Genomic DNA, 17,888 nt, shown 5'->3' on the forward strand with positions numbered 1-17,888 from the left:
TTGTTGTTGTATTAGATGTAAATACTAAAATTTTGTATTAACTCTATTTTGAAGTTACTATAGTATTTGGTAAAAATGTTAAGGCAATAATCATTTAATGAGAGAAACTCCTACAAGGAATGTTCATCTAAAAAAAATATTATAATCCAAATTGAATATATATAAATGGAAAATAATGATTACCATGCTTCAGACTAATCCAAGTAAGTACAATCAAGACTAGATTCTTATTTTCAACAATCTTAAAGCTTGGACATAAAATGCAAATAGATTATTAGCCTTTTTTGTGCCAACATAAATTCTAGTACTATATATAGACACACACAATAGACCTAGTTCAGTACACAAAATTATCATGGAGGCGCCTTTAGAAGCTGTTAGGGATAGAAAGACAGGTGATTTGTTGTTCTACAAAAAATCTCCTCCGCCTTTCAAGATCGATCCTCTTCGAATTGGTTCACAAGAAAATAATTTTGTTGATTTGGTTCCATCAAAGAATGAGCCAGTGACCGCTTATAATTTCAAAGATGCAGCGGCTGCTCAACAAGTGTTGTTGAATTTCGGAGATGATTATGGATATGAAGAAAATCTTCGGCGTTTAGAGGAAAACTTTCCATCTCCCAATCATCAAATCAATGACCGATCTAAGAGATTGGGCGAACTGGCAATTTCAACCGCCACACCAGAAATTCTTAAAGATATAAGAGGTTTAAGTAAAGATGTCTGCAAGTTGTCTTCCACTGAAGACATGCTTAATCAGTTTGAGGAAAAAAATCTTTTTTGATTTGACCGAAATAGCCAGGTTCTACAATTATTTGATTTTAGTGTAATTTACTTTAATATTTTTATATGCATATATATGTTTCCTATATAGTTAGATCTCGACTTGTTTGCATTTACATTTGCATTTTTATATGCACCGTTGTTTGTGTACTAAAATTGCACTTTTTTTTAGTACAGGGCATCTTCAGGCGGTTGTTGAGAGACCTCAGCTAGGAGATCACTGACTTGTCGAGTTTAAGGGTGAGCCAGTTCTTTTTGGCTACCATGGATTCATCTAGGATTTTAGCCTATTTCCTTCGACTTAGACCTTTCAAACTCTTACTTTATGTTTAGTTCGTTTTGGGGTTGCATCCCCTTATCTTAGAATTTTTACTTCAGTGTTTTGATATAATGACTTTAGGGTCCTTGGAGTTGAATTTCCGCTTGTTTATGTTTATGTTCGATAACTTACTGAGTTTATGGGAACTCAACTTTCTCTAAATGCTTATCTTTTGATTAGCATTGTTTAGTTGGGCTGTAATAATTGTCCTCCCATTAGAGGATTAGTGTGGGTGCCAATCATGGCGGTTTGAGTCGTAACACTCTTACCATCCTAGGTCTACTAATTATGACCCATACACCTTATTTTTAGCCATCCTACCTCATTTTGCTGCCAATTCTACCATTAAACATTAAACCATATTTTCTCTGTAAGATTTTTCTAAACCTACCCTTTATGTCAAATAAGATTTTCCAAGCCTACCTTGCATACCAAACGCCACACATTCCTTACTCTAAGTTACAAACCAGTTTAACCCACACAAACATACACATACACACACATATATATAGTCCCAATAAATAAACTAAGCACAAGATTGTCGGTCGCCAACCTGATCTATAAACCATATTAGACATGTCTAAACGATCACCATAACTAACATCTAATTTCAAATCACCTTTAAAGAAACCGGACCACTAAGGTTCCTCGGGATATCTACGATAATATTTAACATTCCAAATCGGTCTACACTTGAACCATCCCTTCATTAAACATAACAACTCAGCTACCCATGGATAACAATGATAGATACATCACAATAAAATAATTTGGTTCACTCATGGAATAAACAAATAAATAGCTAATGTGCAAATTGTGCTACCCCAGCAAACCGACAATAGAACATATACCATGTGTGGCATCTAAGGCAACCATAAATATTTCATAGAAAATATGTACTCGAGTCAATTGATAATATTTACGAGGCATGATGCATGATATAATCAAGAGATATCTTATATTAGGCATGGTGTCTGATCGACCCGATGAATTACATATATCACACAATTACAATGATTGCAATTACACTTGTAAACCACGAGCAATTAAGACAAATTCATATGTGAGATTAACGAAAGAATATCATTCACATTTATTCCTTTAATTTATTTCGTGAACATGCATTATGTATGGACACTTAATCCTTATGGCATTCCGTCAATTCACCTCAAAAAGAATTTTAAAAGGTTTACAATTATGAACTAGTCAGCCATAGCTACTCATAGGATAGTACTTGCTTACACAATACATTTCCACCCTATTAATTAGCAATAATAAACACTCTTTAATCAACCAGACCCCGCATAAAAAGGCCTAGGTATTAAATCTACCGTCAATCTACAAGAATATTATGAATTAAAGACCGATTTAAGTTCTAACTACATAGTAAACCCAAGACCAGATCATGAGTTGTTACTCCTTTTGTGAAATATAACCGAATTTACTTCCAAAAATTCTTACGAATTCCTTCATGCCTTAGGAACAAGAAAACAAACTCTACTTAAACACTTCACCCAATTATTTTCTCCAATTACCCTAGACCTCATCTTACTAAAATTTCGTTTGAGTCTAGCATAACCTGAAATTTTCAATTCTTCAACCCAAAAATTTTCTCACACTATTTCTTACAAATAGTTCGTTTTTAACGATTGGAACGTTATATGTTATTCTTACAATTGAAGTTAATTTAGTGTTCAATGTCAAGATTTTTATTAGTTTTACCAAGTCTTGTTAGATTAAAATCATTACATTTCTCCAAGTTTCGTTGCAGTAAATACTACGAGGTTAAAAATAAAGATGATATACAATAGAAAATTGCAGAAATAGTTTGAAAATATGTGATATTGCTAAGAAGTGTGTTTCTTTATACAGGTTATGCTTCAATTACATGGAAAATTATTTATATTTTAGAAATATTAAGTGACCATGACAATATTTTTTAACGTATATTAAGGTGGTAAGGGATAAGTTTCAGTCACTCATTTCGTGAGATGAGAATTGATCTCATTTCGTGGTTTCTATGTCACGACAATGGCATGGCAAAAAAGAACTTATTTTGAACAGGAAGAAGTGAGATTTTTTAATTATTCAATGAAGGAATGTGATACTACTGTTAAATTTGTATCAAACTTGAATTAGATGTTGACGATTGGGTTTACTTGAAAATCTCACCCATAAATGGGGTGATGAGATTTGTAAATAAAACGAAGTGTAGTCCCTAATATGTGGGTCCATATGACATTTTGAATTGTATTCCAACATTTTTCTTAATGCTACTTTTGCTTAACAAGATAACCACATTAAATCTACAAAAAAAAGTTTAATATTTATCACACCTAATTTAAATACATTTGTAACACTTCGCGATTTGAAAGAAATAGAATTAGAAAGAAGCCATATTTTTGGAAATAATCAAATTTGGAAAGTTTGACCAAGTTAAGTATGAGTTTTGAGTCAACTTCAAACGACTATAACTCCTAACTTAGAATGAGTTAGTTGTGCTACAAGATACCATAGGAAACATCTTTGATTTATATTTTCAATGCCACCAAGTTTGCTCAATTTTGATTTCGCATAAAGGATATGCATGCCCATCTAAAGTCGGGTTGTCTAGATAAGGAAAGTCAAAATCAGATTTTAAAAGGTATTATGATCATTTTGCTACCCAAATATATAATTTCATTTTTAGTGATTTAATCAGGGTCTAAACTATTTTGACTCAGTTTACACTTCATAAAATAAAGTTAGAGTTTTGAGAGGAGAGAAAAAAAGAGGAGAAGAAGTTAGGAAATTGTCGCGTTCTTGGAGAATTGCATGTGGATTTTGCCAAGCGTTAATCCCTAAGAAGTAAGTGAGATCACATAGCTTTGGGTTCGTTCACCCATGCACCAATCATGATTTATTTCAGCAAATTCATGCTCTTGAAAGTATAGAAGTTGGGTTCTTGATTGACTTTGTTGAAGTCTCTATTGGGTTCTTGATTGTTGAAGTTGTAGAGACATTCTTGATCTAAGCTCATGAAAATGTTGTTTTGAGTTGATTCTAGCATATTTTGGTTATGTGGTCGAATATAATAGTTTGGGGGAAAGAAATAATTGAATCTAGAGGGTTTAGAGTTGAAAAACGACCAAAAAAATTCGTCAAATATCTGGGGAAAGGGGTTCAGGCGTTGTGCTACTTTGAGAGCCACACATCAAGCTCTGAAATTTTTCCTCTAAGGCGCCGGGAACTCCGGTGCGCCCCAAGCTATACCATGTAGTTCAGCCTGGCGCCTTGTGCCACTCAGAACACTAGGGGTGCTAAGTTTTCCACTTTTGACCACTTCTTTCCGTTTGAGTTCCCTTGAATCGTACCTAAGTTTTTAAGCTATTTCTACACTCTAAGGTACATCTAAAAAAAGTGAGAACATCCATAACATTAGATCATGAGTCTTTAATCCATAATAAAGTAAAGACTCAAGGCTAGAGAAGTTCATAGAGTTTTCTAAAATTCTTTCACAAAAATTTTAAATTTGTTTAAGACTTGAGTTTTAGGTTGAGTAAAGAGTACAATGGAAGTTCATTTCTTTAAAGGATATATAGGAACTAAGTTTTCCCAAAGAAAAAATGTTGTCACATTTAAATATAAGAGGAAATATTAATTTCCAAATGAGTTCTCACGATTTATTTTGAGTTCCATATCTTGTTAGAGATAAGCTTTTTGAGTAATTACCTCAAATCACAAAAAGAGTTTTGTTTTAAAAAATATGAGTTGAGTATATTTTGGGACTAATATTAAGCACATAGAAAAGTTCATAATAATTCAAGTCTCCACAAACCATGTAGTCATTGTGGGTAAAAAGGGTCATCCTTTTAAGATGACACCTTAATGCTTTTTAGTATAGACTAGTGGATCCAGTCAGTTGAGGTGTTCTATATCCCGACAAGTTATAGAACATTTCTGGCAGCGTGGCGAGACGTTGTATAATCACATTAGCTCATAGTGATGGTCGTCCGTTATAGAATCTCCCACATAATTATTTTACTTTATTATAAAAGTAAATTGAGTTGTTATTACTATTTAAATGCTTTATAGAAATTGCACCTTTACTGTTGTTTTATTTTGCATTTGAGTTAAGTACCCATGAGTTGAGTAAATCTAAGGTAAGTGTTATTTTCAGATTTATTTCATGCTTATGTCGTGTTTAGTTTTCCCCTCACATGCTTGTAAATTCAATGTACTGATGACTTTTAGCTTGCATCGTTTTATGATACAGGTACAGGAAATTAGGTTCAGCATCCAGCGCCTCGTTGATCCATTCGATCATTTAGAGTTTTTTGGTGAGCCTCCTTGCTTCCGGAGGATCCATTTTTATTATTTTTTTTATAGAATTTTTGTTCATTAGGATGTCGTGGGTCTTTTTCCGACATCCATCTCAGCTATAAGAGGCTTCATAGACTGTTAGTTAGTCCATTTAATTGTCATTATCTTGTAATTGGATTATGTTGAATTTTGAGTTGCCACTTTGGCTAAGTCGAATCTTATTTTATACATTTTAAAAGTTATCAACTTCAAATAATCATACCTCCTAGTTAAGGAAGATTTAGGTGTGCTGCAAGATACCGTAGAGAATATCTTTGAATTATATTTCCTACTCCGCTGAGTTTGCTCAATTATGAGTTCGTATAAGGGAGCTATGCCCATTGAAAGTCAGCCTGTCTAGATAAGGAAAGTCAAAAATGAGATTTTACAATTACAAATGATTTAGTTTCATTTTCAGTGATTCAATTAGGTTCTAAATTGTTTGATTTAATTTATGCATCATAAAATAAACTTAGGGTTTTAAGAGAAAAGAAAAGAAGGGGAGAAGAAGCTAAAAAATCATCGCATTCATGGAGAATTGCTTCTGGATTTTGCCAAGGGTTAATCCCTACAAGGTATGTCAANTGTCAGATTGTATAGTGTTGTTTCATTCACCCACGTGCCAATCTTGATTTATTTCAGCGAATTTATGTTCTTAAAAGTATAGAAATTGGGTTCTTGATGGACTCTTAAAAAGTTTCTATTGGTTCTTGATTGTTGAAGTTGTAGAGAAGTTCTTGATCTAAGTTCATGAAATTAAATGTTGTTTTGAGTAGATTCTTTCATATTTTGGTTATGTTGTTGAATCTAAGTGTTTGAGGAAAGACCAAATTGAATCCAGAGGGTTTAGAGTGGAAAAACGACCAAGATAATTCACCCACCATAAGGCTCTAAAAGTTTTCCTCTGGGCGTCGTGCTAATCGGTGCGCCCCAAGCCATCTCAGAAGTCAGGCTCTAGCGCCCCAGGCCACTCAGAGCACTAGGGTTGTCAGGCCTTCCACTTTTACCGACTTATTTCCGTTTAAGTTCCCCTGCAACGTACTAAGTTTTCGAATCGATTTTTACACTCTAAGGTATGTCTAAATAAAATGAAACCATCCATAACATGAGACATGAGTCTTATATCCATAATTCAATTCAAGGGAAGTAAAGAGTCAAGTCAAGAGAAGTTCATAGACTTATGCAAAATTCTTTCACAAACGTTTTAAATTTGCTTTAAGACTTGAGTTTTGAGTTGAGTAAAGAGTAAAGAGTGAAGTTAATTTCATTAAAGGATATATTGGAACTAAGCTATCCCAAATAGAAAATGTTTTAAGATAAGAGGAAACACTAATTCCCAAATGAGTTCTCATGAGTAGTTTTGAGTTATATCTCTTTTAAGAGATAAGCTTTTTGAATTTATGTTCTTAAAAGTATAGAAATTGGGTTCTTGATTGACTATTATAAAGTTTCTATTGGTTCTTGATTGTTGAAGTTGTAGAGAAGTTCTTGATCTAAGTTCATGAAATTAAATGTTGTTTTGAGTAAATTTTTTCATATTTTGGTTATGTTGTTGAATCTAAGTGTTTGGGGAAAGAGCAAATTGAATCCAGAACGTTTAGAATTGAAAAACGACCAAGAGAATTCACCCACCATAAGGCTCTAAAATTTTTCCTTTGGGTGTCGTGCCAATCGGTGCGCCCCAAGCCATCTCAGCAGTCTGGCTCTAGCGCCCTGTGCCACTCAGAGCACTAGGGTTGTCAGGCCTTCCACTTTTACCGACTTATTTCCTGGTAAGTTGTATGATAGTTCTGGAAGCATGGGTGGGAGGTTGCATAACCACATTAGCTCATAGTGATGGTTGTCGGTAAGATAAACTCCCATAGAATTATGTTACTTTAATTTATGAGTAAATTGGGTTGTTATTACTGTTTAAATGCCTTATATAAGCTGCACCTTATTGTTGTTTTATCTTGCATTTGAGTTAAGTGTCCATGAGTTGAGTAAAACTTCTTTTCAAATTCAGTTCAAGTTTATGTCGTGTTTAGTTTTCCCCTTACATGCTTGTCCATTCAATGTACTGATGCCTTTTAGCCTGCATCATAAAATGATATAGTTAATATATATTGAGCCGACATCTATCTCAGTTATTAGAGGCTTTATAGACAACTAGTTAGTTCGTTTGATAGTCATTATCTTGTTAATGACTTATGTTGAATTTTGAGTTGCCACTATGGCTAAGTCGAGTGTCATTTAATACATTCTAAGTTATATATTGAGCAATTCTGTTTACATTTTAAGTCGATGTTATTTGATACATTCTAAGTTATGAGTAAGTCTTCCGCTAAGTGTTGACCCAATCCAAGGGTTCGTATGGGGGTAGTAATGGTTCTTGAGTGCCTGCCACGTCCATGGTGTAGGCTTGGAACATGAAAAACTTGGTATCAGAGCCCTAACTTCAAGAGTCCCAGGGAGTCTATGAAAACGTGTCTATAGTGTCCTAGTTATTGGTTTGAAGCGCGTCACATCTATAATTATGAAGCTGCAACATTTTAGGATTTTTCTCCTTTTATACTCATTTCGTGCCATTGGGTTTATCTTTATACAGATTTCTTAATCGCGCTTGCGCGTATCTTTTAGATCATTACTTCTCGAAGAGCTATCCATTGTCACCTGGTTAGAAGGAACATTAAGGAACAAGGGTTAGTGAATGCACCTGATGCAAACTTAAGGAGAGGTCATCAGTGCTAAGCTCTGTGAGGCCATCAGGATGTTGAACCAAGTTGTGACCAACCAAGCATGAAACAAAGAGAGAATCGTCAGGTAATCGCTGATGCTTCTAGAATGCGTGAGTTTCTAAGGATAATCCTTTGAGTTTCACTGGTTCAAACATCACTGAGGATCCGGAAAATTTTGTCGAAGAAGTTGAGAAGGTATTCAATATCGTGCATGTCACTAATGCTGAAAGAGTTGAACTAGATGCACACCAGCTGAAGGTTATCGCTAGAATATGGTTTGACCAATGGAAGAAGTAAAGGCTGAGGGTGCACCAATTTTGAGTTGGTTTATGTTTGACGAAGCTTTCTTGGGGCGTTACTTTCCCTGGTAACTGAGAGAATCAAAGGTACGATAATTCCTTAATCTTAAGAAGGAATCTATGAGCATTCATGAATATAGCCTTAAGTTCAACTAGTTTTCCCGTGATGCTTCGAAGATGGTTGCGAACATGAAGAGTAGGATCAGTTTGTTTATTGTTGGTTCGTCTCGTTTGTCGTGTAAGGAAGGTAAGACAACTATGGTTATAGATGATATGGATATAGCGAGGTTGATGATTCATGTGCAGAAGGTTTAGGTGGATAAGTTGAGGGACACAGAAGAATTGAGAAATAAGAAAGCTAAAAAAGGGAATAAATCCAGGCAACAAACGAGAAATGCGAACCAATCTTCTTTCCAACAGAAACATAAGAGACCTGCTCCATCATCTGCTAGTGTACCTGCACCAAGGAACAAAGGTGAGTACAATAGCCAGAACTCCCAGAGTTTCAAAACCTGAACATGAAGAGTCTCAAGGTAGTGTGGCATAAAAAGGTAACTTGGCTCCTACATGTTCTAAGTGTGGAAGAAATCACCCTGAAGCGTGTTGCTATGACTCCACAGGTTTCTTCAAGTGTGATCAAGAGGGTTACTTCAAGAAACAATGTCCAAAGAAGAGGTAAAGTAGTAGGAATAGGGCCAATAGAGTTCTTCAGTTGCTCACCATACATGGCTGCATCTAGAGGAGCTATTGCAGGAACTAGGAGCAAACCGCCTTTATGATAGCAGTAGTCGCCAAAGGCAAGATGATTCAGCAGATGTTGTCACTGCTATGATCAAAGTCTTTACTTTTGATGTTTATGCTTTACTAGATCCAAGAGTGAGTTTATCTTTTGTAACCCCCCCCCCCTTCTCGTGTTTACATTCTTGCTTAGTGCAATACTAATCTGTTCAATTTCTGTTCCATTTCAACTAAAAACAGCAAGTTTCATATCCTACCGGATAGAAGATAGATCAGCAACACATATTTAAGAAATTTAAAGACAGCTGCTTTACATACTAAATTTGACATAAAAGAGTTAAGACTTTAGATATACCTTCAAATTATCCTCTAGACTATCAGCCTTTTCATCCTTAATTTTCAAGAAGCTATAGAGATTTACAATTGTGTGCCACGTATAATGATGAAATATATGCTTCTGGTATAATAGAATGTGGTAATTTTTACAAGGAATTTTCATCTAGCAATTATCTATTTGTGAAGCGTTGCCCAATGTCTGTTACTTGTTTGGCAAAATGCATGAATGAGCTCTTTAATTTATAGCCTATTTCATATTTGCTTTCATTGGTAGTGTCCAGTTTAGATACAATATCTAGAATTTAAGTTTTAAGAGTTTTAACCATTTAAATTTAGTCGCTTTGAACCATTAGATTATAAAAATTAAGGGTTTAAGACCTACTATTGTTACAAATTAACATATAAAGTTATCTTTATGTAATAATCAATTACAATTTCCAGAACGTATGATGTTTGAATTCTGGTTCTGCTACTATATATGTAATAATGTATTATATTTTAATGTTTTGTGATATTTGAACGGGCATCAAGGACCATTTCTTAAAATAGCCATCGTGAATTTTATGGCTCAGAACGTCCACAAACACCATCACAATCTTGCAAGTTTAGCATAAAAGAAGCAATGGAACTAAGAAAGGGTCCATGGGAAGAATACTGATTGTTGAAATGACCTATATTAATAATATGCCTAAATTATGATGTAATCGTGGGAGCCAACAAGTTAAGGTATGAGATTACATATATAGTTTGATGTTTATTGATTTATCACCTTATATCTTTTCTTCCACTCTTGACTACTACAAATGCAAATCTTTGCTTCACTGCAACAAAGGAACAATAAAAAATGAAAAACTAATCCAAATGTAACATACTAAATATGCCCAAAGAACATGTATGGCTTCATAGTTAAGAAGTTTGAAACTTAATACTCCCTCCGTTTCAAAAAGAATGACCCTATTTCCTTTTTAGTCTGTTTCAAAAAGAATGACACCTTTCTTTTTTGGCAATACTTTAACCTTAACTTTTCACGTGGCATGTTTAAGACCACAAGATTGGAGGGCATTTTGGTACATTTGACATAATTTTGATTTAGAACCACAAGATTAAACAGTCTTCTTTCTTTTCTTAAACTCCGTGCCAAGTCAAACTAGGCCATTCTTTTTTAAACGGAGGAAGTAATTTTTTTTCATATGTCAAGTTCAATTGGCAAATAAAACATATTAAATAGCAAATAAAAATTTAGTGACATAGTCACCAGGTTCATGACTAATGAGTTACATAAATTAATGATATACAAGGAGAACATCTTCTCAAAATAAAAAATGTAATGAAAAATTTAGTTGAGTGGTTTTATTGATACAAATTTCTAGGTTAAATGACTTAATTAATATGAAATAAAGTTTAGTGACTTTATTTAATAAATTCATAAAGTTGAGGGACTGATTTAGAATATTAACTCCAAAATAGAGATGTATCGTTTAACATGCTCTACTTGTATCCTTTTCTTATGCAATGAACCTTCCGTCGATCAAATGTGTAACAAAAAACTCAAATTTTATAAAGATTTCCATAAAATTGAATTTTAAATAAAATTCCTGATATAATATTTACAGAAAGGGTAAAAAAAAAAGTACCTCTAAAGTATGCAAATAGATCGCTATCCTTCATTACATTTTGGGATAAAAAATACCGTCATCGTTGTCCGGAGCCTGAAGGGTACAAAATATTAACAAAAATTTCAAAACGGTATATAAAATTTTATATTAACCAAAACGGCAAAATCGCTGCATCAACAGCGATTACTCCACCAGAAAAAGCAAAATCGCTGCCTCTGCAGCGATTTTGCAAAATGTGAATTTTTTTATTAAAAAAAATGAAATCGCTACCTAGGCAGCGATTTCAAAATATAAATCGCTTCCTAGGCAGCGATTTTTTTTAAAAAAGAAAATTTATAAAATTTTTAAATCACTGCCTACGCAGTGATTTTATAAAAAAAAATAAAATATGGAAATTGCTGCCTAGGCAGCAATTTCCATATTTTATTTTTTTTTATAAAATCACTGCGTAGGCAGTGATTTAAAAATTTTATAAATTTTCTTTTTTAAAAAAAATCGCTGCCTAGGAAGCGATTTATATTTTGAAATCGCTGCCTAGGTAGCGATTTCATTTTTTTTAATAAAAAAATTCACATTTTGCAAAATCGCTGCAGAGGCAGCGATTTTGCTTTTTCTGGTGGAGTAATCGCTGTTGATGCAGCGATTTTGCCGTTTTGGTTAATATAAAATTTTATATACCGTTTTGAAATTTTTGTTAATATTTTGTACCCTTCAGGCTCCGGACAACGATGACGGTATTTTTTATCCCAAAATGTAATGAAGGATAGCGATCTATTTGCATACTTTAGAGGTACTTTTTTTTTTACCCTTTCTGTAAATATTATATCAGGAATTTTATTTAAAATTCAATTTTATGGAAATCTTTATAAAATTTGAGTTTTTTGTTACACATTTGATCGACGGAAGGTTCATTGCATAAGAAAAGGATACAAGTAGAGCATGTTAAACGATACATCTCTATTTTGGAGTTAATATTCTAAATCAGTCCCTCAACTTTATGAATTTATTAAATAAAGTCACTAAACTTTATTTCATATTAATTAAGTCATTTAACCTAGAAATTTGTATCAATAAAACCACTCAACTAAATTTTTCATTACATTTTTTATTTTGAGAAGATGTTCTCCTTGTATATCATTAATTTATGTAACTCATTAGTCATGAACCTGGTGACTATGTCACTAAATTTTTATTTGCTATTTAATATGTTTTATTTGCCAATTGAACTTGACATATGAAAAAAAATTACTTCCTCCGTTTAAAAAAGAATGGCCTAGTTTGACTTGGCACGGAGTTTAAGAAAAGAAAGAAGACTGTTTAATCTTGTGGTTCTAAATCAAAATTATGTCAAATGTACCAAAATGCCCTCCAATCTTGTGGTCTTAAACATGCCACGTGAAAAGTTAAGGTTAAAGTATTGCCAAAAAAGAAAGGTGNATATATATATATATATATATATATATATATATATATATATATATTTCTTATTTTAAGTGAGATTAATCAGCTTCTCGTCAGCATGTCACCAAATGCTCATAAATTTTTGAAGATAATGACATGTCAACTTTAAAAAAAAGGTGACATGTCAAATTCTTACAAAAATATTTAAACTTTTAAAAAAAATTCACATGCATTTATAAAAAATTGTGTCAATTCACATGCAAATAGTCAAAGTCACATATTACATTTTTATTTTGTTATAAATTGATTGAATTGTATTTCACATGTAAATAGTGTAATTTTTATTTTGTTATAAATTGACTGAATATTCACATGCAAATAGTGTAATTTTTATTTTGTTATGGATTGATTGAATTCACATGCAAATAGTGTAGTTTTTGTTTTATTATAAATTGATTGAATACAATTCACGTGCAAATAGTGTTAACATTTTTACTTTGTTATAAATTGATGAATTGCTCATTCATATTGCATTATAGTTTTTCCATTTTCCAACAATCTTAAAAGCCTTTCTATTTTTCTAATTTTCTAAAGTTTTTAAAAGCCTATTCTTTATAAGGTGAGTTTGAATTTATTTTATTTTTAATTTATTTAATTAATTTTATACTTTTATATGATATTGTTGATATATTCAATCTTTTGATACTTATATTAATGTTAATATTTTTTTTATTTTTTGTGTATAGATATGCATCCGTCAAATGTATACGTACATCCTGGTCTAGTAGAGTATGATGTATTAAATATTCAAGTTCATCATCGTTCCGAAGGAATTTGGAATGGTAGCATAAGAGAAGAGAGGTCTTGCTTATATACGCGTCGTGGAGATATTGAATTTTGACAACATATAAAATATCATCCATTACATTCTCGCATCCGTCAATATTTTGAAAATTGTAGATTTAAAGGAATTCTTGATGTAGGATGTGTGCCGTATTACTCCGGATTAATTTATGCTTTAATTGAAAGGTGGCGTCCAGAAACTCATACTTTTCACATGCGAACTGGCGAGGCTACCATAACTTTACAAGATATTGAAATTTTATTCAGAATGGTAGTAGATATTAGTCCTATAATTTTAAATGGAGCTGATTCTTTAGGGATTATAGGTAGAGAAGAAATGATATTCGAATTAACAGGATGGTTACCGGATACTAGTTGTTTTTCTGGTGTTAGTAGATTGTTCACATATAAATTGATTGATTATACTAAAGGTTAGGATGGTATTAATGATCACTCAACTGAGCATGAAGTGCAACAAAGATTTAGATTATATTTATTATGTTTATGTGGTAGATCAATATTTCCGGATAAATCTAATAATAAGATTAATTTAGACATTTTGATTGACATGAGAAATTTAGATTTAATGTCAACTCAAGCATGGGGAGCAGTCGCATTATCATATTTGTATGATTGTTTATGTCGTGCATCAATGAAAAAATTAAATGAAGTTTGTGGATTTCTCTCTTTAGTGCAGGTATACATATTTTTTAGTTAAATATTTTTTATATACTAGTAATATGCACTTTTAAATTTAAGTGCATTATAAGTAATGGTGAATTTATTTATTGTAGATTTGGGCATGGGAGAAAATTATTCCCCTACAAACATTGCAAAGCCTCTAAGGACCAATCAACTTGAGGCTTCAACTGCGCTTGCACGTAAATGGACGCGACGTAGAAATCATCAAAATGAGGCACGAAATGTAATCGGTGTGATTAGGGATGTACTAGATAATCTAACTGATGAACAGGTATTTAATATTATTAGTATTTTAAACTATTCATATTTTATTTCATTTTAAATAAAAATATGTTTGGAAATCTTTAAATGAGGCACTTATGTTTCATTACCCAAGAAAATTATGTGAATAAAATGACATATACATAGATTCTGGTTAGGTCCTTAAAAGTAAAATATCTTATGACACAACGGTACAAAAAAATTATTTTGTAAGATTGTTCATTTTCACGTACATAATTTTTTTATTTTTCTGCCAATGTTGTTTTTATAATTATCTTACTTAATTATTTTTTATAGTTTATTTGGCAACCTTATTCGGAAGATGTTATTAATGGATTGCCTGAGTGGTGTCGGTGGGACAACGCGTCTGGATGGCACAGGTGACACTGATTTATGGAATTTATCGTGAGTGGCACATGATTGATCGTGTTGTGAGACAGTTCGGTTAGTTACAAATATTCCTGGACGGTGTACCCAATTTTTCTAATATCATTTTAAGCGTGATAAACGATCCTAAATAAAACAAGAAGATATAGATGCATTTAACTACACACAATATTTATGGGAACAACGTCAAAATCATATATTTCGACTTCCATTTGCAAGTGATCAAACAGATTACTTTCGTTGGTACATGAGGCATACTCAGATGGTCTTTGGAAATCCACAACATGTTGTACAAGAAGGGTATCAACACATGGCAGGAAGACATGAGGCATTAGTATGTATATTATGTAAATTTTAAATTATTGTGTCAATCTTTAATAACTTTTTTGTTATTAATATTTGTTTATTCATTATAGGATAGGGGTCATGAAATGTAGTATCGTCGAGCTCGGATGATTGAAAATGATGAAAATCAATCTAATGAAATGAGACAATATGTAGAGGAAGCCGCTCGTATTTCAATGGAGTCAATGAATGCGGCCTTCTTGGGAACGCGATAGAGCTTTGATCCTGATTACAATTCTCCCACTCAATACGATGAACCACCACCAGTACAAGTATCTCGCAGATCACGACAAACAACACCGAGAGAGGGTGCACGTCGAGGTAGAAGGACCGCTGGTGAAACAGTTGATTTTTTTGCAGGGCCCTCTAACACTAATGTGGCGACTCCCGAGCAGGGCCCTCTAACAAGTGAAACAGTTGATTTTTCAACATGGTATGCGTGAATTTCCTATACATAATTCTCCATTTGGTGGAAGATTGAATTTTTCGAATGTAAGTATAATAATTTTCATAGAATTTTTTTAACTTTTTATAATTTTTTTAATTTTATTACATGTTTATTTGATTATATTATATTGTATTGTATTATAGGTAACTGTATCCGATGATTCAAGATTTAATGCTGGGGCTTCACAAAATTTAGTTCCTAATAGACAAAATCCACCTCGGAGAACATCCAGGCTACACAAATCAACTAGATGTGGAACAGGCTGTCACTATCAAAATGAGGAAGATTTTGAAAATGAAGATGTAGAAGATTTGGATTCAGAAGAATAATTTTTATGCACCTTTATTCTAAAAGGCTGAAGATTCAAATTTTGAAATGTGTAAATTTTGTTGTTTCGTGCAAGTTTGAACAAAGTAATGAGATTCTTACTTTTTTTTTTATGTTTGAACAAGTTTGCAGGATTTATATTTTCTTTATGTCAAAGGTCAAATCAATACTTTTTATGTTAGGTCAAATCATTACTATAATAATAATATAAAGATATTATACTTACAATATTTAAAATGCAAGAAGAGAAATTAAATTCATGTCAACAAATAAATATAAAAGATATATCATAATATTAATAACAAGACAATGAAAATACATTAACCTTAAAAACATAGACAAAATATTTAAAATCGAGTAGGACATTGTGCCTTTGTGTGACCTGTCTCTTTACAAACACTACATTTTCTAGTCATACGAGCCGGAACTATATCCATATCATTCTTAAGTCGGCTTCTTACTTGCGTACCACTTGTCCGCAAATATTCAGTATTTGCAATTAAACTAAAAGGAGCTGGTGGCCAATACATTTCATCACCCACTGGGTTAAATGTCTAAGTGTATGTTCGTTTGTAATATTTTGCACTGTAGAATTTACTTACATATGATTTTGGCTCGATTCCGCGAAGTCCACAAAATTTAATGGCATGCGAACAAGGCATATGATAATTTCTCCATTTTCCACAAGAAAATTTCTTACCTTTTGCAGTAACTTTGTGGACATTTCCACCTTTACCATCATGAGCAAAAGTAAGAATTTCAAAAACTCCATCACATGTGTTGTAAGTCATCATAGTTGTGCGCCCTTGAGCTCTTTGATAATAATCATTAAATTTTTTATCTATCGCAAGAGGCCATGACATATTACTTTGAAGTAATGCAATTGCAAGATTGTTTCTTTCGACAAAACGATCAATGAGAGATTTGAACGTCATTCGAACCATGGCAGTCATAGGAAGTCCCCGAGCTTTTTTCAATAAACCATTATATGACTCAGACACATTTGTTGTCATGGCACCCCATCTACGACCACCATCCTTATACATTGTCCATTTTTTCAAAGGAAATTCATTTAACCATTCATATGCTGCAAGAGACAATGTTTTGATTGTTGCATCTGTTGTACAAACTTTTTCTCCTGATGCTCAATAGCAGCCAACCACATTAGTTTTTCGAGTTCACTATTTAAAATTTTTTTATTAAAATTTGCTTTTAAGTGTCGAACACAAAATCTATGATATGTGTTAGGTGAACTCAACCAATCATAAGATTGAACGCACTGCAAGATTCCTTGATGACAGTCAGAAATAAGATCAATTCCTTGTCGTTCACAAACTACATGTGTCCATAATAACTTGAGAAACCATGACCAAGACTCAAAACTCTCACGTGCAACTAAAGCATATGCAAGTGGAAAAATATTTCCATTCGCATCAATTCCAACCACAATTAACAATTTGATATCATACAAACCATAAAAATATGTGCCGTCGATAGAAATGACCGGCCTACAACTTTTGAAACCATCAATGCTCTGTTTAAAAGCCCCAAAAAAATTTTAAAAATTTGCTCACCTTGCATTGTTGTAAAATGATGCTCCCACTCAATAATAGTGTCTTGATTAAATAATTGTAGTGCATTCATGTATCGAGGTAATGCCTTAAATGAACTTTCAAAATCACCATAAACCATTCGAAATGCTTTTCTTCAAACTTTTTGTGTTTTTCTATAACTAAGAGTATAGTGATGCTTTCCTTTGATTATTTCACTGATCATCTTAATATTTATGTCTGGATTTTGCATAACATATGGTATTAATGAAGTGGCAATCATGTTATCATTCAAATTGAAATGATCCTCCTTATAGTTATTTGTAAGACAAGTATGTGGTTCAAACATTTTTCCTGTCTTCCACATACCGCTTGAAATCTCTCTAAACCGAATCATCCAATCACACCCTAACTCATGACGCTTGCAAATAACTTTCCAACTTTTACTCTTGGATTGATCACAAAGAAATTCTTT

At 32.7% G+C, this 17,888-nt stretch overlaps 1 pseudogene; it reads right to left on the reverse strand.

The window, feature by feature from the left end:
* Positions 1-16,417: 16,417 nt before the first annotated feature.
* On the reverse strand, positions 16,418-17,028 carry LOC114076503 (annotated as a pseudogene).
* Between the last annotated feature and the right edge of the window lie 860 nt (positions 17,029-17,888).

Source organism: Solanum pennellii, chromosome 3 (genome assembly GCF_001406875.1).
Source record: "Solanum pennellii chromosome 3, SPENNV200".
Taxonomy (NCBI): Eukaryota; Viridiplantae; Streptophyta; class Magnoliopsida; order Solanales; family Solanaceae; genus Solanum; species Solanum pennellii.